The 21,115-nt window shown below is 47.4% G+C and overlaps 1 protein-coding gene across 2 annotated transcripts in view; it reads left to right on the top strand.

Moving 5' to 3' along the window:
• Window positions 1-21,115, top strand: part of LOC126521246 (leucine-rich repeat neuronal protein 1-like) — a 156,935-nt gene that overhangs the window by 13,715 nt on the left and 122,105 nt on the right. The window contains exon 1 of one of the 2 annotated variants that reach the window (XM_055065864.2): window positions 7,250-7,313. The exons of the other annotated variant lie outside the window; for it this stretch is intronic. The gene's annotated coding sequence lies outside the window, so the exon portion shown is untranslated. Of the gene's footprint in view, window positions 1-7,249; window positions 7,314-21,115 lie in introns of those variants that run through there. 2 annotated transcript variants of the gene reach the window in all.

Genomic DNA, 21,115 nt, shown 5'->3' with positions numbered 1-21,115 from the left:
GCAGGCGATGTCGTCATCACTGCCTGGACGCACTTATCTTTAACGGAGATGTGAGTGCATAATCTCCATAACCATTACCGGTTTATTAAATTCTCAGGAATTGTGAAACTCACTATAAAGCCTGATTAGCAAAACGGCGGATTCGACTTTTCGAATTCGACTGGCAGCTATAGTTGATGCTGCCTGGGTGAAAGGTAAAGAAGCATATACGGCCATTGTCTCAAATTATCAAGGGAAGGTGCAAGATGCTATCACTATTTTTACCAAGGACCCCATGGTGGCGGAACAAGTGGCGATTGCTCTAGCCATCAGGAGCAATAAGTGGGCCTGCATTTACAGTGATTCGAAATCCGCTATAAAGTGTTTTGATAAAGGCTACGTAGCTGGTGTTGCAGCTAAACTTTTTGAAAACATTGGGATTATGAGAACTGAAATCCGATGGTTTCCTGCGCATATGGGGAAAGTGGACGAGACTCGGATAAACCTCAATGAGGTTGCTCATGATTTGGCACGAGGACTTGCTAACCCTGACAGTCACAACCCAGCCGTTCACCATCAAGCCAGGGAATCTAGAGATTATTTAATAACATACAATGACATTACCAAACACTACTATTTAGGACGCAGGCAATTCCGATTGCCACATTCAAAACTGAACAGGGCTCAGGCAGTCTCACTGCGCTTATTGCAAACAGGTACATATCCCACACCGTACACCATTAATAAAATATATCCACAGAGGGAGATTAAGATGGACTGCAACGATTGTAATGGCATCATTGGAATCAGACATATGCTGGCTGGGTGTCCCGCGACTCTCCCCAACCTCGTTGAAGAATGGACACAGTGGGAGAAAAGGATTCAAAGCCCATTGTTTCAGGACCAACTAAGGGCCGTCCAGAGGGCCCATGATGTAGCTGAAAGGCTCGGCCTGACAGTGCCAACGTGGGAGCGGCCCGCCTTGACTTAAGAAGTCGAGCCTCTGGACCTCATTACAATAAATGTTTTCACACACACACACCAGTTTCCAGATATCTATTGCCAAAGTGTGGGACGAAATAGATGGGCGTTCTAGTTACTTTTGTGCTTAAATGTATAAAAGAGCGTTTTCTCAAAAGTGAGTGGTACAGCAGTGCATTTTTACGGCAAGTGTCATGGCGCATAACTCCAAACTGGCGTCATTGTGAAAATTCATTATCAGTGGATACGTCTTGCGAACCCACCGGCTACAATTCATAAATTGCAATATGTCATGTAAAGTAATTAATTGAAAAGATAATTGGTTGAATTCGGTTAATATTTTTAATATGTGTTTTGATTTCTCATGCACGTAATGTCCGCCTCCCTGAATGATGCAGTTCAAGGACCACAATTGTAATCTGGAACAGGGTATATTGAAAAATTCCAGTTTTATGAAATTTTATGGAAGTTATTATGGAATACATACATACATACATACATACATACATACATACATACATACATACATACATACATACATACATACATACATACATACATACATACATACATACATACATACATACATACATACATATTAAAGAAAATCAATAATTCGTACCATAGCGTAGCGTCGGCGTGGGCGCCGCAAATCAGACTAAGATACGCGAGGAAGGGTTCCATATATGTTCAGCATCATTTTAATAGCTCAAGGTATTTAATTTTGTTTAAACGTAGAGCGTTTGCTAGTAAATATACAGTGGTTTCCTCCAGCAGGACAGAAGGAACCGATCAAGGGAATAAACTGATAAGAATACTGGCAAGTTCTTACTTGTTCCTGAGCCAGCTTCATTTTATCCGAATGCCCGACTATAGCCTCCACTACGCCACACAACCACGCACGGAACACAAGTCAACATAAAGACGAGGTATTATGAAGATAAACTTGCGCCATGTAATCACGGTAATCAAAAGTTGATGATTTCTACAAATACGACGACCAATCCTTAAATTTGACTGACGTTCTCTGAAAGAGGTCATAGGGAACAACGAGTCAAAACAGAGCACACAACTTGAAGCTGCGGCACATCATGCAAAAACAACACAAATAATAACAACAATAAAGAAAGGAGTGCGAATAAAATAGGATGTTTGGTTTTGAGTGATAAACTTAGCTACTTTGGCATGTTGCACTGAAACTCTAAAAAAGCTCGCAAGGTACGCGTGCTCCATTTAGATGTAGAAATGAAAGCAAAGCATGCAAAGAGATGAGAATGTAAAGAAGTTCAAGTTATGGCATCCCGCATCTCATACTGGGAGTCCCCTGGTGGCCGCTTTTTGCTGTAAAGCTGCCAGAAAGTAAAGTGCGATCCAATATAGCCTACCACAATCCGTCAAGCCAGTGGACCGATGCCTCCCAGTAACGTCAAAAAGTCGCTTGCGTGGGTCTTTTTCTACTAGTGTGCGTATTTTTGTCTTTTTCTCTGTTAACATCAGCGAGTGCAGCCAAGCTTGCGTCACTAGGGATAAAACCAGGAACATATAATGAGAAGGCCAGGCAGCACAGCCATCGTGAAGTCTTCAAGGACGATGTTTATGTAGGGACTGCAGCGGTCAGGGCGCACCAAAGAAAGGAAAAGAAACAATGATGCCTGCACAGTTGTTGCTTTTTATACTTTACTCCACTTGCAACCTGAAGTGAATAAACAGGTTCTGTGGGCCTTAGCGATATGGGGCTATGGATGCACTGTTGTAGTTCTTACGGACAAGAAACCTGCGCTAGCGACTCAAGTACTGTCATTTATTATGTGTTATCTTGTGCTGTGGATAGCAGTGATTGTTGCACGTGCTCTGCTTCTCTCTGTCTGTGTTTTGTTCTTACCTGCCTGCGTCCCTATTTGCCATCATGCACCCTAGGATAGCAAACCAGATCTTTGTTCTCGTTAACTTTCCCGCATTTCCTTTCACATTTCAACCTCTCTCTTTTTACCCGCGACACGCGTTTTTGTCTAGGAACAGCCATTCCCGAGTTTGTTTTCAGGGCGCAACCCATGGGCGTTATAGTATAAGAAATAAGTTCACTTTATTCCATTCTCTTTTTCTTTTTATTGATTATTCAGGCCCGGCCGATGCCGTTGATAACGTGGGAGAGCGCCACTCAGACAAGAGACGAACCGCAAGAAAGAATAGCATCAGAACAAAATTGTGATACTGGCGCTACTCACATTTGAAAGAGCATTGGGCGAACTCTGTTAATGCGTGTAAATATAGGTGTGACATTATTTAAAGCTTCACTGACTGACACACCTTCATCGTCAAGCCTAGGGTACGCCATTCGAAAAGCTTGCACACCTGAAAAAACGCCTCATTGAGAATAATTACGCCACCGTTTCGGTTGATGCTCACGGCCTGTCATTAACGTGCGCTATGGCACATTTCTCAGCATCATCATCTCTCTATGAGACGCATGTAACAGCAGAAAGAAGCAGCAGGATTTAAAAAAAAAAGACGCTGCGAAGGGATAAAACGGGCGCAAGAACGAAGCGCCTGCGCGAGAACAACCAAGACCTCCCCGTAACACACCGAGAGATTAGCGAGAGAAACAAAAACAAAAATTACTGCTAGCTACTCAGCGGGGCGCCAAATTTGCATGGAAACAAACTGCCTTTCCAAACGTCGCGCCAGTTTGGGGGGATGAGCGCGCGAAACTGCTCTTCGAAAGAGCGAGTCTCGCGTTCTTTCTTTTTTTCGCTTATTTATGACTCGAGCGCAGCGCTTTCATTTGTTTCTGCCAGGGACGAAGAGATTGGGAGAATGGGTGTGAAGAAATGATGCGCGCTTGCGGAGAGAACGGCGTGACGAACGTAATGAGTACAAGAAAAAGGAGCAAGGGCAAAACCGGAAGCGACGCAGCAGCAAGAAAACCAGAAACATGCATGGCTCAGTTCCCGTTCCCCGAACTCACCTTATTTCCCTAAAACTGCCTTCCCCCCAACTTGCCCTCCGCCCACACTTTCCTGCATTCATGCGCTGGAGTCGCACGCACGGAGATGTGAACTTACGAGGAGGAGGAACTCAGCTCATTTACCTGTTCGGTTTCTTTCGCGTTGTACGAGGTCGTTCCCTCGCTGGACTGAGGGAAAGAGGTTTCGCGATAAACCACAAGGCACACCACATCCTCCCCAAGCACGCGGGTGAAAGGAGGAGATGCGACAGAAGAATTAAGCAAAAAGAGGAAGGACGATGCTCCTGGCGTAAAATCTTTTGTGACAAACGAACGCCAAGATGTGACCAAGAAGAGTTACGGAAAGGCGAATCCGGTATCTGCAGGGAGTGGAAACGTGTACCGGGCTTTCAAAATGTCGTGCAAAGGATGAAAAATATGCAGAAGCAAAACAAGATGAGGAGACAGTCTCATCGACGTCATGGACATCAAGGCAAAAGAAAATGAAGAAAGGGAAAAAGGGAAATAAAGAGGAGGCTTAAAGTGCGAGTGAACGAGACACACCATCGCCTCGTTTGTTCGCATTGGTGCACAATTGTGCGGCGGCTCTCTTGCAACTCGGTGTCAAATGAACTGGCGAAGATTGAGGGACTGAAAGAAGAAAATAGAAAAAAAGTGGAAAAAAGAGGCAGAACTCGAAAAGTGCCTTTGAGAAGGAAACCCTTCGCACGCAGCAGCAAAAATAAAATAAAAGAGGTACTTTGCCACCGTGCTCTCTGTATTACTATATCTCATTCGTTTCTTGAGCCGCAGTCTTTCTTTGTGCGCGTCCTTTACCGGTGGGACATTTAAATTTTTCATCTTTCCGCGGTCGCGCGCTTCGGAATGCATAGTAAATCATTCTCTTTGTGCGCTGCACGGCCGCAGCTCCCTCTGGTGAAGGACTCGCGTACAGTTTCAGCCGCGCTTCGTTTTCTTCCCGCTTTACCAGTCGTTCTTTAGGTGCGTTTTCACTGCTTTATTCTGCTCAAGGAGCTAAAAATAAGAGAAAAAGAAAGGGTACGCTTGTTACTTTCGACACGGGAGACGGTGGAGGAACGCGGAGCTATTACAGCGTGATTGGGAGGGAAGAGCGTTGAAGGAACAACGCAGGGTATATACGCCATGCACCCAAAACGGTAAAAAAAGACACACACACACACACACACACGCACACACACGCACACACACACACACACACATACACAGGCACACGCACACACACGCGCGCGCGCGCGCGCGCGCGGGTGATGCGGACAAGGCAGGGTTACGAGGGGGATGAGGAGTCTGAACATTCGTCAACTTTGCTGACAGTTGCGAGTAAAAAGTTCACCTTAGCAAATGTGCGAACAGAGAGAAAGAAATATCAAACAGACAGTGCAAAGGAAAATCCCGAAGACCCAGCGCTGCCTGTTTCTGACATCTCTGATGTTAAACTATTAAAGCTGCAGGGCGCGGAAGCAAGTGCAATTAATTGCGTTCTTCAGACAGGCGAGTCCGACGAGGGGCAACATTTGAGACAGGCTTTACGCAAGTTCGACCACCCCGGTTTCGTACGCGTTAAGAGTGTTACGGTCTTTTCAGTTTTGTGCGCCTGAGTGTATGCTTAATTCTTTCTAACCCTTACCTTTTTTTCTCAGTTTAGTGTTATGAAATTGGATCGCAGCTGGCACGGAAGAAGAGTAATGTACGAGCGTGTCGTCCAAAGACACGCAATAAAAAAGAAATCATTATGAGGTGTACTATACCGGCTATAACATTATTCATTCAAATTAATTTTCTCTCGAACAGAGTGAATGTCGCCCGCGTAAGAAATAGTTTTATATGAATCAAGTTCAGGTCGTCAGAAACAGTTATAACCTGCGATGCTGCCTTGCTTCAGAGTGTTGTCAGTCCTATCCTATATATTCGTTCGTAACGTTAGAGGCAAAGCAACTGACAGTCGTACCTAAATGCAGCCAAATGAAATTTATAAACATACGTAAGCAGTGTTTTTAACAGCACCAACGTGTCTATTTGTAACAAGAGTTCTTTTCTTCTTGATTTGGAGTTTTCTTTTGTTCCTAAAATTCAGTTCCACGTTTTCCAAATTCTATAACAATTTACCGGAGGTAATTCTTGACGGTGTAGCCCAGAAGTCTACGACACTAAAATGATTGTTTACTGCGATTTAGGTCAGAAGTAGGTGGGTCGACAAAAGGAAATTATAGATGTTTAGACTACGAAACATTAGTGATCCTGTTATTTGCAATAGTAATTGCTAGTAAGGTGTCATTTCACACTAGAATATTGTATGTGTTTGCGTCTCTTTTTATGCTATGTGTAGAATAATATGTCCAGGTCGGGAAGTAAATAGATGTAGCTTATTGGTGGCATTCGAAGTCTCAGAGGAACCACGGGCAATACTAGACGCCGTAATGTTAGGCTCCCGATTTAGTTTTACCACCTGGGGTTACTGAAGGTGCTAGCAGGCGCAGTCTGAGAGAAAATTTAATATTCTTTTAGCAATATAACTGAGGTAATGCGTCTTCAGCATAATAAAAAAACTTCACGTTAAGTTTGTCAGGTCTTCAGTTGGGTCTATGATTGCAAACTATTCTGCAAATAGTTCAAGAAAGGAAGGCAGACAACGTAATGGATATTGACGTAACACACGTTACAGCGAAATACTCCGAATACAGAAATGAATTTATATAATAAATAATATCTGCAGTATAGACAGGTATGCGCTTTACGGTGCAGGCCGCTACCAAGGGAATGAATGAATGAATGTTTGATTTTTAATGGCGCAAGGCCCATGTATGGCCAAAGAGCGCCATGTCCATGGTAATGGGTTCGCAATATACTTAATGAGTTCCATGAAGTTGGGGCGATGTGGCTGTAAAGGGGCCTTAAAAGTAGTTGCTCTAAAGTACGTAAAATCTGTATAATAAGATTATGGCGATAGCGTATGACTTGTGCTATGAACATTACGATGCATTTAAAAAGAATGATACGATGTGTAAAAATATAGAAGGTTATAAGATTGGCTGGAGCACTACTGCCTCCTTAGAGCCCTTGAAACGCAAGGGTCTGGAGGCATGTGCTATGCAACACAATTATCGTAGCGGCATCCTCTGGAACGAGGATGCTCTGCGAATGTAATGGGCTTATAACATGTAGGACAACGTCATTTAAGAAATTGAGGACTGCCTTAATATTAAAAAGGGGCTCTCTGCCAAGAAACATAGCCGGGTGAAGAGAAATGTGGTAACGGTATGCAAGAGGAAAATGTTTCTTTCTCTCCGCTTCGGCTTTCCGGCACTCCAGGAGGACGTGGAGGACGGTAAGCCTCTCCCCGCATCTACCACAGGTTGAAGGGTCACTTCCGGTGAGTAGAAAATTATGGGTGCCAAACGTGTGTCCTATTCTGAGACGACAGAACAGGACATCCGTTTGGCGTGATTTTGCTACAGAGGGCCAGAATCCTAATTGTGGTTTTATCACGTGGAGCTTATTATCTGTTTCCGCGTCCCACAGGCGTTGCCAGTGGTTCCGTAGTTTTCTACGTAAGAGAGGCTTCAGATCAGCAGCAGGGACCGCAGCGGTACGAGTAGCTTGCGATGTAATTGATCTGGCCATTTGGTCTGCTAGAACATTTCCCTCAATACCTCTATGGCCAGGTACCCAGCATATAATGATATGCTGGTTAGCTATGTATGCTCTACACAGAACGGAGTAGAGCTCAACAAGTACAGGGTTCTTGTGTTTATAGAGTGAATTCAGGGCTTTTACGACGCTTAGAGAGTCTGTATATATGACTGTTTTTCGGAGTTTTGATTTCATTATATGCTTCACTGTCGACAACAGTACATGGGCTTCTGCCGTAAATATACTAGTTTCCCGGTGCAGTGCGCCGGATTCTGAAAAAGATGGACCGGTGGCTGCGTAAGAAACCCCTGCATCCGACTTGGAAGCGTCCGTGTAAAACTCAGTGCAAGAGTACTATAAAAAATGCATTTTAATATGTGGCTCTGGCGCATGTTTCCCGACATCTACAAACGACACATCACAGTCTATGATCTGCCACTGCCATGGCGGTAACAGTTTCGCTTGAGTCATAGGACAATGTTCAAGGAGGGGAACACCCATTTCCTCAATTAGGTTCCTCACACGCAAAGCAAACGGCTTCCTCATTGCAGGCCGGTTATGGAAGAGCGTAGCAGCGGTGATATTGTTTGTTGTTGAATAACAAGGGTGTTCATTGTTCGCTTGTACTCTCAGGAAGTATGTGAAACTGCTATAAGACCGTTGTAGATGAAGTGACCACTGATTTGACTCAACGTAGAGGCTCTGGATTGGACTTGTTCTGAAAGCGCCCGTCGCGAGACGGATACCCAGATGGTGGACGGGGTCTAGGATTTTTAATGCACTTGGTGTTGCGGAATTATAAATTATTGCTCCGTAATCAAGGCGGGAGCGGACAAGACTGTTATATAAGTTCAAAAGACACTTTCGATCAATACCCCATGTAGTGCGTGACAGAAGCTTGACGAGGTTCATTGTTTTCAAACATTTTATTTTCAGATTTTGAATATGGGGAATAAACGTGAGCTTTGAATCTAAAGTGATTCCCAGGAATTTATGTTGACTGCTCACAGAGAGGCGGTCTCCGTTGATCGTAATACTAGGCAGCGGTGCTACCCCCCTCTTGTTTGAGAAGAGTACGCAGGTACTTCTTTGGGTGTTTATTTTGAAGCCGTTCTCATCCGCCCATTTAGACAATTTGTTTACCCCAAGCTGCACTTGTCGTTCGCAGACAGCAATATTGCAAGATTTGAAACTTACTTGTACACCGTCAACATAAACGGAATAAAACATTGTCCGTGGAACGACTGTATGTAGGCTTTTCATTGTTACAATAAAAAGTGTGCAACTAAGTACGCCCCCTTGCGGAACACCAGTTTCTTGGGTGAATGATTTCGATAAGACATTACCAACCTTTACGCGAAAAGTGCGGTTAGACAGATAGCTTTCAATTGTGTTTAACATGTTCCCACGGACGCCCATCGCGGAAAGATCGCGGAGGATCCCGTATCGCCACGTCGTGTCGTACGCTTTCTCTAGGTCCAGAAACACTGAAAGTAAAAACTGTTTATGAATGAACGCATCTCTAATGTTTGCCTCAATGCGGACAAGGTGGTCTATTGCCGACCTTCCCTCTCGGAAACCGCATTGATGGGGGTCTAGTTTATTGTTGCTCTCTAAGAAGCTGATTAAGCGCCGGTTTACCATTTTTTCAAAAGCTTTGCACAGACAGCTTGTTAGCGCTATTGGCCTGTAGCTGCTGGCTAAGGCCGGATCTTTCCCTTGGTTGAGTATGGGAATAACTATAGCTTGTTTCCAGGACGATGAAATGTACCCCGCCGCCCACATGGTATTAAAAAGAGATAGAAGTGTTTCCAGAGCTTCAGGGTGTAGGTGCCTAATCATTTCGTACATGATACGATCACCACCTGGGGCCGAGTGGTTGCAAGAAGCTAGAGACGCCTTAAGTTCCGCCAAAGTAAATGGACAATTGTAAGCATCACTCGATGAGCCTTTGCGGTTTAGGGGATGCCGCTCCTCGCATTCTTTGTGTCTTAGAAATGTTTCTGTATAGTGCGATGCACTGGAGATATATTGAAAGTGGTCGCCTAGAGAATCCGCCTGATTTTCCAGGCTGTCACCTTGGCTACTTACTAACGGTAGGGGATGTGACTCCCGGCCTATTAACTTATTTACCCTATTCCATACTCTTGTTTCATCAGTGTATGAATTTATACTGGAGATGTACCTATCCCAGCTTTCTCTCTTTGCTCGTCGACGTGTTCTCCGGCCTTGTGACTTGACTTGTTTGAATTTAATAAGGTTTTCAGCAGTTGGACAATTTCGAAGCGATCTCCAGGCCTTATTTTGATTTTTTCGTTCTTTCCGACATTCGTCGTTCCACCATGGGATGCGACGTTTACTTGCCAAACCGTTAGTTTGGTTGACACATTTAGTTGCAGCGTCAATAATAAAACCTGTTAGATATGCCACAGCGTCGTCTATATTAAAACCAGCAATGTTATCTTCGCCTAAATACGTCGACTCTTGGAACAGTTCCCAGTTGGCTGAGTTAATGTTCCATTGCGGAAAATGTGACGAGCATGCATCCTGTTTCGTTAGGTTTAAAATAATTGGAAAGTGGTCGCTCCCAAAGCAGTTCTTCAGAACACTCCACTGAATATATGGAGTTAGTGTACTCGATACTATACTTAAGTCTATTGATGAGTACGTGTTATGTGCAACACTGTAGTACGTCGGCTCTTTCTTGTTAATTATGCATGCTCCTGAGGAGGAGAGGAAATTTTCAATTAGGCGACCTCTCGCATCGCGACGAGAATCTCCCCACAGAGTGTTATGTGCGTTGAAGTCGCCGGCAACTATGCAAGGTGCCGGAAGTTCATCTATATAGTTTTGAAATTCTGTTTTGTGAAGATGGTAATTCGGAGGAATGTATATGGAACTAATCGTGACTAATTTTTTAAACAACACTCCTCGGACAGCAACTGCCTCTAGGGGCGTAGGAAGTCTTAATTCCCGGCAAGCAACACTTTTGGCAACTATAATGGCCACACCTCCGGACGACACGACAGTGTCATTACGGTCTTTACGAAAAATAGCGTACTGTCGGAGAAAATTAGTTTGCGTATGTTTGAGGTGCGTTTCTTGAACACACAGAACATTTGGTCTATATTCATGTAGGAGCTCTTTAATGTCGTCGAGGTTATGTAGAAGTCCTCGCACATTCCATTGTAGTATCTGTGTATCCATTATGCTATTTGTGTAGGGTGCTGTGTGTTTAAGAGACTGATGTTAGCTCACAGGACTTTTTCTGGCGCCGTGACGGGAGTTTTGTCTCTTTTGGAGCGATCGAGACCCCCTCGCCGCTCCTTAGGCGCTGGTGGCGCCGTCTTGCTGGTGGTTGTGTCCATCGCCTCTTGCGAGGCGCTGGACACGCGCTCTTCCGAGCGCTTTGTTTGGCGTGAAGGCCTCGGCACGTTGGACGAGGCCTTTGAGGTCACCTGCCCGGAGGTAGATGGCCCCGTCTGCTGGGTTGGCGTAGCAGCACTAGTTGCATCAACCGGGGGGGGGGGGGGGGGGGGGCGGATAGCGTCACTGCCGGCTCACTGAGTGTGGGTCGGACAGCCGCCGGAGACCGTTGTGGCGCTGCCCCCTGACGCGCCACTTCGGAAAAGGTGTTCTTTGGCAGGAAGGATACCCGCCTGCGTGCCTCTTTGAAACTAATGTTTTCTTTTACTTTAATTGTAACTATTTCCTTTTCTTTCTTCCACGATGGGCACGACCGCGAGTATGCAGCGTGCTCCCCTTCACAGTTTACACAATGGAGAGAGTTTTCACAAGTTTCAGAGGTGTGCTCATGAGCACTGCATTTCGCGCAGGTTTGGCGGCCTCGACAGCTCTGTGAACTATCACCGAAACGCTGGCACTTGAAGCAACGCAGGGGATTTGGGACATATGGGCGAACACGGAGCTTGATATAGCCGGCCTCGATGGACTCGGGCAGAACACTTGTGCCAAAAGTAAGAATCAGGTGTTTGGTCTGAATTTCCTTATTATCACGCCTTATCATAATTCGCTTAACGTTGATGACGTTCTGCTCACTAAAGCCCTCCAAGAGCTCAGCCTCAGTCAGTTCCAAGAGATCATCATCGGAGACTACACCACGGGTGGTATTCATAGTACGATGCGGTGTTACTGTTACTTTGGCGTCGCCAAATGATACTAGATTGGGTAGCTTTTCATATTGCTTCAGGTTGCGGAGCTCCAAGAGGAGATCACCACTTGCCATTCTGGATGCTTTGTAACCTGTACCAAAAACTTGGGTCAGAGACTTGGACACGAGGAATGGTGAGATTGTTCGCACGGGTTTGTTTGGTGTTTCGGAGTGGACTACATGGAAGCGAGAAAAAATTTCTTTTTGACGGGCAAAAAATTCTAAGACATCATCGGTGCGCCCCCTCTTCAGGGAGCGATCAGGCAGTGGGGGAAAGGAAGTAGCCATAGGAGATTGTAATTTCGGCAGTAACGCCAGCCACCCACCGTGGAGTCCTACAAGGGGACGCTGCAGGGCCTGTGAAACACGGCCTGCAAACGCCAGCTGTACATTACCACTATAACCAAATATGAAATAACCTAGGTTGGTTATCCACACAAGGTTAACCCTTGCTGCCTGGAAAAATTGGAAGTAAAGAGAAGCGAGGAGAAGACAGGAAAGATGGAAAGTGAGAGAAAGACGAAGGTTGGAGGGAGAGCGAGAGACAGGAAAAGGCAACTACCGATTTCCACCGGGTGGGTCAGTCCGGGGGTGCCGTCTACGTGAAGCAGAGGCCAAAGAGGTGTGTTGCCTCCGCCGGGGGGCCTTAAAGGTCCGAACACCCGGCATCGGCTCAATCCCCAGGATCCCCCTTTCCCCGGACACGGCTAAGCCGCGCACGGTTAAACGCGGGAGGGTCCAACCCTCGTGTGCTCGGGTACGTGGTGTCGCAACACACCAAACGCCTGCTGACGCAGACGCCCCTGCGGGGTCTACCAAGGGAGGTCACGTGGTGGGTGCAGGCTTTACCCAATGAGATGTTACAGCGCTTCATGTGGAGGAGTGTCTACATTTCAATGTGTAAACTAAAGAAAGTGATAAGCGCGCGCATTCAGTAGATATGCCTGTACACTATCTTTACCGCACCCCTATACTAACTACAGCCGACAGCATATCAGTAGCACACTACTCACAACGTTTAATTTCCTCGATATGTAGCATGTTCAAATCTTGGCACTGACTGGAAGGCAAATTCCACAATTCATTTTAGGCGAGATGTATATGATAAAGTGAGTATGGATATATTTATACATTTAGGCCACAATACATGTACTTCCCACTTTTCTTGTGCACTGTGTTACACCTAGATACATGCGTAGTTGTTGTCGTCGTCTTAGAGCACATCTCCTAGGCACCTGTTCCTGCGATGAGCGTTGGCGTGCCTCGGCGTTCCTCGAAACTGAGCGAACGAGCAGAGCGAAGGACGAATGAGAGAATCCGGAGCGCAGCGGGTGAAGAAAGACGGCGATAGCGAAAAGTGCGCAAGGAGCAAAGCGTAAGAGGAAGTTGCAGCGGAACCATCAGGTGGAAAACAGAGGATGAATTAGGTACGGCGAAAGCGTGAGAAGAAAAGCGCAGTGCCGTGCAAGACGGGCTCTACAGCGACGAGGGCTACAAGATGACGCCAAAGTAGCGAGCGTCAGCCATATGCAAACAAAGCGCTGCATGAGCGGAGGTCTGTCTGCGACGGCTGCTGTGAATCGTGCCCACGTGTCACCCACGCGCTGCATCTCGCGATCTCCCGATTAGCGAGTAAGTCGCTCCACACATTGTTCCATTTGCAACGTGCCGCACTAAACGGGTTGTCCGCACCAGCCAATATATCGCGAAATGAAAACACGTATAGAGCTGCGCTCAAATTTCGCCTTAAGGAGTATCGCAATCGTCGGTGATTTTTTTAACAACTGCTTCATGCGACGATTGAAATAACTATTTGCTAATTACTATTGTACTTATAAGTGCCCAGTGGTACCTCTGATGTGTAGATGACATTTATGAACCGGGAAATTGTCATCCACACGAATGCAGCACGAAGCTACAAAGCCCACCCGCGGGGCTTGCTCAGAAACAAAGCTTCGTAGATGGCGAAAATTTTGTCATGTTGCGGTGATTAAACCCAGGACCAACGCCTTTCCGGGGTGGTCGCTTTACCATCTGTGCTACCGAGGAGGCTAGCAAATAGCAGAGGGAGAGCGAATTAATGGACAACTCGAAGAATATGGAAAATAAGTTCTGGGCAATCCCGCAAGCTGGAGGAAGGTTCATGAAAGGGAAAATTAGTCATCCACCTGAACTTCTAGCACGAAGCTTGTAGTTTCATGTTTCATTCCGCTGAACGACAAGGTTTTGCTTCTGGGAGCCTCCCTCCACCTTGCGGGATTCCCCAAAACTCATTCACCAGACCACGTACATTTATGTATGTAAGAGACATTGAAGGATCTCTTTATTTAAAAGGAGAGAGTATTCCCAGCGAAGGCGTATTCGCCTACATGCTACTCTGCAAGAGAAGGGGAGAAGGAAGAGAAAGGCTCTAGGAGGACGAGGAGGGGTGTATGAAAGCCAATACAGTGTTTAACTCGCGTTCCATGACTCTTTTCATGCGCCTCTTTCTTCGTGTGACGACAAGTATTTCTTCTTGTAGGTTGCACTTTTGCTCTGTGCGTCATTTTCCTGAACACACGTATACTGTTTTTAATTCTCATCAATCACAGCTACCTGTCGCTGTCCGAGAGGTCGCAACATTGATAAGCCATATATAAATGACTTTTCGCCGCTGTCCTTATTTCACCGTATATCGCCCTCGTGAAAATATAAATATTTGAATTACAAATGTGTTTAAAAGAAGAAATCACAGGTAGAAGCAATCGCCTTAGCTTAATGCCTAGTTTGGCTCGACTTACCGAGATACCTCTGTGCTTCCTAATCAATAAACTTTCTCTCTCGGGACGCCTTTGCACGCGCGCCTTCATCGAAAGGCGTAAATGAAAGTTCCTACGATCAACACCAATACTTGCTCGCCCTTGGCTTGCCTGGTGCATGCTTTCCAGGTGACCTCATGAGTTCACAAAGACATGGAAAGGCAAAAGCGAAGAGACGGTGACAGCCCTGCGGTGGAATCCCGGGATGCCAGCAACCGTGCGTATCTCGTTTTTGGTTTCCCTTTTTTTTTACTTTTTCTGTCGACTTTGGCGTTTTCCAACACGGCGACCGACTCCAGTCGAGCGTGCGGCGCACACTGCCCCTGGCGTCAGAACCGCAGGAGAAAGACACCGAGTTGCAAATAGTGAAGAAGGGGGAGCAAGGAACGCGAAGAGAATGTGCAGGAGGGACTCCAGGGGGCAACAACTCCAAGCGAACACAAGATTTGTCGCGGAAGAAAGCGGAAGAACGGCACTGCCATGTTTGGCCCAGAAAAAGTGGCAACGAGAGGGCTTTGCGCACCACAACAATTGCTGCTAGCGAAATACGGAGAGGGCTGAGAGAGAACAGCGGGGAGTGAAACAAAAACGAAAGAATTGCTAGCTGCTCGCGTCAGCGAATCGTTCGTCTCGGCCAAGTGGGCCGTCCTGCCAGCAGCCGAGCCCACTGTCCCGTAAAGCTGCTGCGAAGAGACTATTTCTGTTGGCCTCAGGGTTTCCCGCTTCGCGAACAGAGCCTCGAGCGCCGCTTTTGAACGCGGTGTCAGTCGCTCGTTTTATTCAGCGCCTGCGGGCATTGACCGGTGAGTTCGGACGGTAGCCATAAATAAACGGCGAAACGCAGAGAGAAACGAAGAACGCGTGTCCACGCGCTGTGCCGCGGCATTCATCCGCCACACGCATCATGTGCCAACCGCACAACAAGTATCTGAAGTGAATACGTGCGAACTGAATACACCCGCGCTACTGTTTTCCTATTTCACAGTGTTGAATGTTTTGGGAGGGAGAGGAAGGGCTGAAATTGGCGACATGCCTCTGGAATAGACTTTTGTTCCGCGCAGAAAACGCTAACCGATTATAAGTAAAGCACTTTCTCATAGTTATCTTTGCTTAACAAGTCAATTAGTTCACACTTCGTCAGCTACATTTTCTTTACTGTCCCCGCTGCCTCATTGCAATCTGAAAAAAAAATATATGTATTCATCAAGTCGATATTTTCGCCTTTCTGTAACCAATATTCTCCGCACCTACTGTTTACTACGTTTATCTCTTTTAGGTTGGTTGTTCTCCGATCCCAATTTTTTGCGAGAATGCAGTCAGCTGAAAACTATCCTGTAAACTCTGCCACACAGTCGGATGTCCTAAAATTGAGACATAAAGTGCTATGACATGCCTGATATCACATCACATATGTCGTATGCCGTACCGCGCATGCCAAAGTCATAGCATGACAAGCACTTTAATTTGAGCCGGTAGAAAGATAATCGAACGAGGTGCATGTCTACAGCTTAATTTCTTTCACAAGCTATTCTGACAAGCCAATGATTCATCATTGTTTTTCTATAGCTGGCGACAGTGACAATCTGTGTTCGCTTCATGCCACGCGGAGCACCAAAGCTACGTAGCCCTCGCATTAGGCCTATAGCGACGAAACACCACTGCTGGCTGTGCTCGAGAATGGAACTCTCGCACCGTAAATCAGTGGCATTCCGCCGCTTCCAGAAAAACCTACCCCGAGGAGAGCATTTCAATGAAACGACGAAACGCGTTCCCCGCTAATTCGACTCGAGGCGCTGTTTGCGCGAAAAGGTTTTTCTTTCTCGAATAGCTCGCAACGATCGGGCAGTAAGAGGACGTAGTACCGCTATCCGCATATCTCTATCCCCGCCTCTGTGCCGCCTTGCGACGCGCACCGGGCGAGTGCGAGCCGGCGATGCAGTGCGGCGCGGAATGCAGCTAATTAGAAACTTGAAAACCGCTGCGGTGCGCGAGCAAGTGAGCGCGGGGCTGTAAGGGCGGTGGGGGGGAGAGCCCCACTGCCGGAGCTAGGTGAAGCGTTCGTCGCCAAACTCGCTCGGGCGTATCAAAGCCCCTCACACGCCCTCCACGCTAGCGAGTGTTTCGCGGACGGAATGCCTGTTCGGGCGTAAAAGCCTCGCTAATAAAACCGCATAACCGACTTTCTCCCGCGAGCTACTCGTAGCGCGCCGAGAGCGGGAAAATTTGATGCGAATGATGCGAATGCTTTGATGAAGCCCTTACTAGCACCGCTTCGCGCGTTCCACGGCTGCGACCGACAAGCCTCGGGGAGAGAAAGGTATTGGGCTTTTAGGGAGAACTCAATTTGTGAATGCTTTACATATTTGATTCGCACTGGAAGAAATCTAGAAATATAAAAGATAAGCGGGCTGCTTTATAGCCCACGGCTTTTATCGAGGAAGCGGTGTTAATAATTCATTCGCGCACTCTCTGTTCGAGCGCTGCAACCAATGCGTTCTCGTGCGCCCAGTGGAGCATAATGGGGGCAGACATGGCTGTGCCTGAGTGACTTTCAGGTGGTAGGAGCAGTTCTTGTGAACCCTGAGCTTCGTCTTCCTTGTGGTAGAGCTCTCATAAGTAATAATCAACGGGATGGTCTGTGCGCTCTTCATTAGAATTCAAATGGAAGAAGAGCAGGTGCTCCGTCATCGCTGGTTCTGAAACTTTACCAAAACGCAGCACCTTCAAGAACAATACGCTTTCAAGACACTCCAGGGGAGCGTTAGGAGCCTACACAATAAGAAAGTCACTGACTGCGCGCATTAGTTGAATTTCATGAAGAGCTCGTGCTATGTCAGCCTGTGCATCCCACCGCATTTATCTCGTGAAAGCGGTGCACTACTAAACACTTTTCGCGTATTCGTAACGTAGAATAATGTAGTGCCAGAGGTTCAAGAGGTGTGCACGTAATGCTGGACGGTAAATACTTCTCGAGAAAAATGTTTACTTAAAATGTTCCAGACAACAGATCAGGGGGAACCAATGCGTTAACGTAGCGATCCTCCATGCAAAGCACAGGCTTTCGTACATCATACTTAAGCGCTCAGGTGGCATGGCAAATCACAAAAAGAAAAAGAAAATAATAGTATTCAATTAACAAGTGTAGCTGCTTCGATACCTTTTGTTGAAATGGCCGACATGCTTTTCATGAAATCAACACTTAACAAACGGCCCCTTTTCGCAGATGTCTAGAACTCTAGATTTAAATATTTTATGCATGACGTCTGAAGGTTGTAGCCATCCGATTATGGACGTGTAATGGGGTGCGATTGGGAGGGGGGGGGGTAATTTTTACTTGAAGGCTGCCACCAGTTTTTACGAGCTGGTACCGGATGGTACGGGGACGGGTTTTCGGCGACCTCCAACAGCGTCTGCTTGGAGCTCGAACCAAATTGACCGTCGGAGAGGATCCGGCAGGGAAGACGAGATGATGTAAAAACAAAACAGAGGTTTGATACATCGTTACAGGTGGGCGGTGCGCTTCAAGACAAGAAGTACAGAAACGTTCAGCGTGCGTGCTCCTGCACGCATGGGCAGAGAAGATCCGTCCGCGGCGTCTCGCTGGCCTTGTGCCCTAAACGATCAGGGCAACCGCTTTCTCTCTTGCTTCCTGGTAGATGGCCTTGTCAGCACAATGGTCAGTTAACATAGAGGAATACAGAGAAAGACCACTCTCTGGAAATTCACACAGAGGAATTCGGAGGATAACCACTCACTGGTGTAGATGGGGGAGCGCAGGTAACCTCGGGTCAACACACTGGCCAACCCGCATACAGGGATTCGGAGAAAAACCACTCACTGTTGTGGAGGGGTTGAACGGAGGACAGTGGAGAGTAGGATTTGCACTGGTGCGTAATCCCGTCGTACACACACCCCACGGACAGGTCCTTTGATGTTGACGAGCGTGACGATCAGGCCCGTCGTGTCTGAGGCGCTTGGCATCCGTTTCCTTCATCTCCGCACACAATTAACCGTACCGTTACCGCAGTACATAAACTAGCTGTGGCTTCTTAGAGTGCATTGAGCATTTATGTAACGAGTGTTTCTTTCGTATTTCACTTTCTTTGTAATGCATAGCAGCAATAGAGTGTTCAACTTGAGGCTTTCTCCTCAAAACCATCCTAACACCTGAGTCATGATGGCGGGCACACTAATGTGAGTTAAGCTACCTAGCTCGTAGACATAACCTACACAAATAAGGATGTTTTCTTCATATAAATATCGTTTGTTAGTGGCTGTCGGCTAGTGTTCGATATCCGGTGACAGCATAGATAATTCGTCTCCGATGAAAGCTTTAGCCCGTCTTTAATATATTTCCAATATAGGCCTGAACTCACGACAAAGTTACGCTAGAGCGGTTGGAAGGTACACGTATACGTCAGCCAATGGCATTATCGAACGTCTTAATTAGTGAAGGCGGCGTCCCAATAGCTAGCTCAAAAGAAAATCTCTATGAAAGAACATCTTTGTGAAAACAGATTCTGCACTTTAGTTTGCAGGATACATCGCCCGCAAAACCTGCTGTGGTGGCTTAACGGCTTTGGTGTTGCGCTGCTAAACACGAGGTCGCGGGATCGAATGCCGGATGCCGCGGGCGCATTTCGATGGGGGACAAAATGCAACAACGGCCCCGTCCCATGCATTGGCGGCACGTTAAAGATATCCAGGTGGTCAAAATTAATCCGGAGTGTCTCACTACGGCTCACGTCATAATCAAATCATTCGTAAAATCCCAGAATTCATTCATTCAATTCCGCGCAAAATACTGCCTTCTAGAAATATCTTAGCTGTTATATCAAGAATTTCATGTCCAACCCTTTCAAAAAGAGTTAAACGTTGTGGGAGTGAGACTAAATTCATAATTCAATAGTACCTGCGATAAAATATTTTTTGCTTACTGCCCAATAATATACTCCGTGTATTACAAAGTGCCAAAGGTGTGCTTTTACACAACGTAGGTTAGGCTAAGTAAAATAGCTTAAATTCACCCCACAAATGTTCCTTGTGGCATGCACGCTGACTATTCTGTCGCAGAGCCGCTTCCCGAGAGAGTAGTATCCTGCGCACTTCCACCAGCAGCCCTTCGCCAGCAAAACATGCTTTGCAATTATGGTGACGCAGATGACGACTACTTGGCACTTTCGGGCTTCCGCACCTTCAGTGATCGGTGTCCAAAGAACATGCACCAACAGTTGAGCGAAAACAAGTAAGCCTGCCCACAACGCATTTGACGCATTAATGAGCTGCCTCGGCTTCCGACGCTAAGCAGTACGCCATACGAGGCGCAGCTCCGGCTAGAAAGAGCGAGGGTGCAAACGTCGCGGGCATCGAAGGCAGCCGCACCCGCGAGGCGCGCACCTGACGTGAGCACGGAGGGCGGGCGCCTCTCTCACAACAGGGAGAGCAGCGACGGCGCGGATGTAATTTGCGTTCCGTCAACCACTCTGCCTTCCGCAAAATGAGCATGACGACTGCAGTGCGCGGGCGCCATCACTGACATCCGTTCCACGCGCACCACCGCGCGTTCATATTAAAAGTGGTCGCAGCTTGCTGACACGAGCAAGCCCGGCGGCGGCTACGAGCGGCTGAGCTGTGTTTAGCTGTCTGCGGAGCCGCAGCGCGCGCGCGCGAGTCGGTTCCTGCAGCGGCAGCAAGCAGCGAGGAGCAGCAGAAAGCAGCGAAGCGGGAGATGGAAGCTCTGCCTCCGACAAACACAAAAGTCCCACCACAAACACAAGACCTGGCCGGTGGTGGTGCGGTGGCGCCAGTGGCGGCGCGGGGAACTCATCATGCAAATGAGCGATGCCAATGCCTCCGCCGCACTCAGCGGGAGCCTTGCGAGGCTATTTGTGAGCCAGCGCGTGCCTGGAAGAAGAAGCGGCGTCGACGAAAGCGCTTTTTCGTGTCTCTGCCCCTTCCTTCGGCTGTACGCGCCCCTTTTGCATTCTCTCTCGCCTTCTCACTTTGCTCGGCACTTTTGCTGTCGCGCGGCACGCTGTCATGGCCCGTTCCGCTACGCCCTTTCTCAATAAAACAGTGCAGCACTGGCTTCTACAACTGGTGGCAGCCAACACTTGGCGAAAACTATCCTGTCCGAACTTACTGCTCCAGTTCTTCAGCAAGGGCGCATCGGAATAGTCAACGATACCACATAACGAGCACTAGCCAATTGGAAAGCGTTCGCAGGTGGCAGCTTCACCATTTCGTTTCGGCCGCCGATGAGCTTACAGTAGCTGCATAACTTGGACAGCGCTGCGTGCTTCTAATTGTGCGCGCTAGAGAGCAGCAACGAGCTCGCTACTCTCATGACCGCCGCATGCGGCCTGTTTTCTCGCTCTTCGTTGCCGAGTTTCATGAACGTGGTTTCCTACTTTTAGAGTGCAGCTTTTAAGCGCCCGTTCCGGGGTTGAGCTTCAGCGTACCTCGGCGTAACTGCGCGAACGCGCTCGTGCCACTGCTCGCGCGCTCGTCGTCGTCTTCACAGCCGGCCGCGATGCCGCTCATCATGCCGGCGTCTAGCGTTCTCATAATGTT

This window comes from Dermacentor andersoni, chromosome 6, assembly GCF_023375885.2.
Source record: "Dermacentor andersoni chromosome 6, qqDerAnde1_hic_scaffold, whole genome shotgun sequence".
In the NCBI taxonomy this organism is placed as follows: domain Eukaryota; kingdom Metazoa; phylum Arthropoda; class Arachnida; order Ixodida; family Ixodidae; genus Dermacentor; species Dermacentor andersoni.
Note: the sequence above shows the minus strand (reverse complement) of the source record. Positions and strands in the feature narration are given on the sequence as shown.